This window comes from Hylobates moloch, unplaced genomic scaffold, assembly GCF_009828535.3.
Source record: "Hylobates moloch isolate HMO894 unplaced genomic scaffold, HMol_V3 SCAFFOLD_5, whole genome shotgun sequence".
NCBI classification, from domain to species: domain Eukaryota; kingdom Metazoa; phylum Chordata; class Mammalia; order Primates; family Hylobatidae; genus Hylobates; species Hylobates moloch.
In genome coordinates this window covers 124,170,880-124,175,243 of record NW_026652280.1, presented here as the reverse complement: position 1 = coordinate 124,175,243, position 4,364 = coordinate 124,170,880, and the positions used below count along the sequence as shown (strand labels likewise).

At 32.3% G+C, this 4,364-nt stretch overlaps 1 long non-coding RNA gene across 1 annotated transcript; it reads left to right on the top strand.

Annotated features, from left to right (window-relative positions):
• The first annotated feature begins 1,814 nt into the window (after positions 1–1,814).
• On the top strand, positions 1,815–3,714 carry LOC131383553 (uncharacterized). Its single transcript, XR_009213701.1, has 3 exons — positions 1,815–1,923; positions 3,182–3,248; positions 3,638–3,714. It is a non-coding gene; the product is annotated as an uncharacterized LOC131383553 (long non-coding RNA).
• The last annotated feature ends 650 nt before the right edge of the window (positions 3,715–4,364 follow it).

The window sequence follows — 4,364 nt, the reverse complement described above, 5'->3', positions numbered from 1 at the left end:
GATCCTCTGGCAGAGTTTATCAAAACTCTCTCTTCAAGTACCCAAGGGCAAAGAAATAAGAATTCACATGCCTAGAGTTTCTGGAAACACTGACATTCACAAAAATTCTTTGGAAGTTGTGTTTTACCAGAAAATGTAAGCAGTTTAAAATTTTTATTATATAATGTATGTTTGCTTTATTATGGTGTGGTACTCTTCTTTTTCTACACAATTTCAGTAAAATCTGTGCTTAAAAATGTGCAGTATTTGTAACAGAGGGGCCTCTGTACTCCTGGAACATCCTCATATAGGCCCTGAAACATCCATTTGTGAAAATTAAAGAAACATTTGATAAAGAATAATTAACAAAGTAGAGAAAAAACAGAAAATCAGAAAGATTATTCCAAAAGAGATTACAACAGGAAAACTGGACACTGTCATCTGATTTAAGACCTCTTGAATTTTTGGGTATATTCCTATGATTTCCTTTAAGCTTCTATTACTCAGTTTTTTACTGTCTTTTACATTTATGTACGATGTAAAAGTGCCCTTGTGTTTGACTTTTATTGGATTAAAATATACATATATCCAATATAAGGTTAAGTTTTTTTAATGTATGTCCCATGGAATTCCATTCAAATTAAAGGAATTTTTTTAATGTTATAAGATTCCATGGTGCAGAACACAACAGAGGACCAAAATGTGTGTGGGGAAGATCAAAGCTAAGTGCATGTGGAGGGAGATGTTGAGAAGAAAACCAATTTCGTTGCAAAATCCTTTCTTGCATTCTAGGAACCGACGAGGAACAAATGCTCAAAGTCTCACTCCTGAGAAGGTAGAATTTCTCATTTCCCAGACATTTAAATAGGCCTGATGTAAAAAAAAAAAAAAAAGAAAGAAAGAAAACACAAATCTAGAACCTTCCTGGCTTCATTTCTTCAGAGAATAAAACCTCCATCTTCTAATACTGTGAGAATATTTTGTCTTCTGTTATGCTCTGCGTCATAAAATCTTATACCATTAAAAAAATTTCTTTAATAAGATTTCAAGGGACATGTACTCAAAAACCTTAAACTTACATTGGACATTTGTGTATTTTAAGCCAATAAAAGTCAAACACAAGGGCACTTTTACATTATACATAAATTTAAAATAGAGTGAAAAACTGAGGAATTACCAATATGCATCAGAGGGTGTTGGTAACCTGCTGGAGAGGTCTAAGGTGTATTTTTTTTTTTATTTGTTTGGTTTTGGTTTTGGGATAAACTCTCTCTCTCTCTTTTCTATTGTTCACTCTCAGTCTAATTTCAATGACTTTCCAAGATTTTTCAGGAGTAAACTAAGAAACTAAAATTTTGCAGGAGGTTTTACATCTGTTTAGTAGGAATTTTAAAAAGAGAGAGAGAACAATACAGGGGAGGCAAAATTGCCAAAAAAAAAAAAAAAAAAGTTAACAAAATCTACCAGTGTTGCAGGACATGAAATAGTCCAAACCACTGGAAAAAAAAAATTCCACATCAAGGTACACCATGGGAAAATTTTAAAATATCAGGGTTAGAGAAAATAAACTAAAAGCTTTCACAGAAGGAAAACAATAGATAATACAAATAACCTAGAAAAAAATGGAACTAGAGTTGACAAAAGTAACATGAGAAGCAATAGAAACATTTAACACTGTCATAAGAAATTTCTGAGAAATCTATTTATAACAATTCTGCAATCAGCCAAATTTTCAAACAAGTATGAGGATAAACAGACATTTCACAGACACAATCTCTCAAGATTTACCTCCCATGTATTTCTTTGCAGAAATATATTGAAACATGGGCCCTAGAAATAAAGAATGAAGTGAGCCACTGAAGAGAACACAGGATTGAGAAAACATATTCTACAAAGAACATCAATAAAAAGAGATCCTGGATGCTATTAAAAAAGATTTCCAGAGTAAGAGACAATCAGCAGCCTTGATAACAGGATGTTCAGATTGAAGGAGAACAGAGGGACAATGGGGAAAGTCTTCAAAGGAGTAGAAAAATGGAAAATTCCTTAATATCTTTGCCTATGGGGGAAATCAAGTAAAAGGGGGTTCTATGAGTCTTGCAGATCATATATCTTTTAATTACATACATGTATTACTTTGATCAAAGTAAATATTATTTTCAGTATGATACTACTTTTAAAAAGTCAGATATAAAGTGAGAAAATTACATTTGCCTTTTTTAAATGAAATTTTTGTTTCAGAATAGTTTTAGATTTACAGAATAAATCATCAGATAGTACAGAGAGTTCACATAAACTCCACACAGATTCACCTGTTAACTTCTTACAATAATATGGTGCCTCTATCACAATTAAGGAAACCATGTGGATACAAAAGTTCCATACTTTATTCAGATTTCTTTAGTTTTTACCTCTCTTCTTTTCTGTACTAGGATTTCATCTAGGATACCTCATTAAGTTGATTCACAATGTCTCCTTAGGCTTCTCTTGGCTGTGACAGTTTTCTCAGACTTTCCTTGCTTTAAATGATTTTGACAATTTTGAGGAATAGGTTGTAGAATGCCCCTTAATTTGGATTTGTCTGATGTTTTTTATGATTATGCTGGGGTTATCCAGAGGAAGGCTGCAGAGGTAAAGTACCATTCTCATCAAGTGGTATCAAGGTTACATACTATCAACGTGACTTATCACTGTTACTGTTTATCTTGATCACCTGACTGAGGTAATGGTTTTTCACGTTTCTCCAGTGTAAAATTACTCATCTGTCCCCTTTTGCATTCTCCGTAAGGAAGTCAATATATGCATCACATACATCAAGCACATAAAGTTATGCTCCATTTCCTTGAGGGCAAAGCAACTCCATGAATTATTTGGAAATCTTCTGCACAGGAAATTTGTCTATTCTCTCCCATTTATTTATTTATTTATTTATTTATTATTTATTTATTTATTCAATCATGTATTTATATCATATAGAATCATGGATATTTATATTTTGGCTAAGATACAAATTGTTCCAGTTTTATATTTTGGCTCCAATTGTTCCACCTTTGGCCACTGAAAGATCTTTCAGTTTACTCCTGTGTCTCTTTGGTATACTCCCATCGATGTGTTTTGTTTTGAATTTTCTGGAGCGCTTTTTTTTTAATCACCTGGCACGAAAAAAATGTTCCAATCTCATCGTATGTATCTCTTGCCCCAGCCCTAAAATCAAGCATTTCTTTAAGAAGATCTGGAGAATGGTATTAGAAGCCAAGCCAGGATGCCAGGTACATGTTTGCATTTTCATTGTACTTTCTCATCAAATGGAAATGAAGAAAGATAACGTCAAAAAAATCGAGAAAAAAAGTCAGTATAAATAAGACTTTATAGAATCTTACAATTATTATATCTGACTTTCTGAAATGTTGCATAGAGGAATATTTGTTAAGTTTTAATTATTAAGCATTAATTCTCTGAAAGTTAGGTTGTGCTCTGTAGCAGCACCTCCCCACTATCTTGCACGTTTTTCGATCTTAAAACAATTATTGTAATGTTGCAGTTTTGAAAATACATGTAATTAATCAATAGGACATTGCTAGTTTTTCCCCTTTACAGGTTTATAGTTGAGTCGTTAAATTCATTACTTTATAACTGTTTTCTTCTTTTGCCTTTCCAGAAATATAACGAAATAACTCACATTGGAGTTAGAACTTGCCTGGATATTTGTCTTTGCAGAGCTAATTGACCACCCACCACAAATGCTCTGTAGAAGATCTTCTCTCTTTTCTTGTCCATCAGTCTTTCTAGAAATATATTTGGTTCTTAGAGTACAGAAGTTTTATTCATAGAGGATATTTTGAGAAAATAAAACTCTCTTGATTTAAGATCCCAAAATCATGTTTACTTGTACACAAAGCCACATAATAAATAACTGTAAAAATAGGTAGAGAATACTATTGCTTTTAATTACACATTATGATTTTTTACCCTTTCTAACATTCACATTACTTCAATTGCATCTTTACTCTAGTCCATGCTTCTTTTAAACATTCTTTAGTTTATTCCTCTCCATTCCTCAAGTAATGAATCTCTAATACTTCACTTTTTTCAATTTCACTCTTTCATCTTGCCTGTTTCTTAGAAAAGTCAGACACTAAATAGGATATGATATTCTTAAAAGTTCTTCTTCCCTTCCAAATTTTTCTAAGTACAAGTCTATTCTCACCCATGCATGTGTATTATAAGCCAAGTACTATACCAAGTTCTTGCCATATAAGATAAATAAGACAAACCCAGCCTTCAAGGACATTACCATCTAAAGTGTTCATGAAACTAAATCTTTCAGGATATTAATGCAAAAGCACCTTATATTTTTGAGGATTATTCCTCATTAATAATTTCTC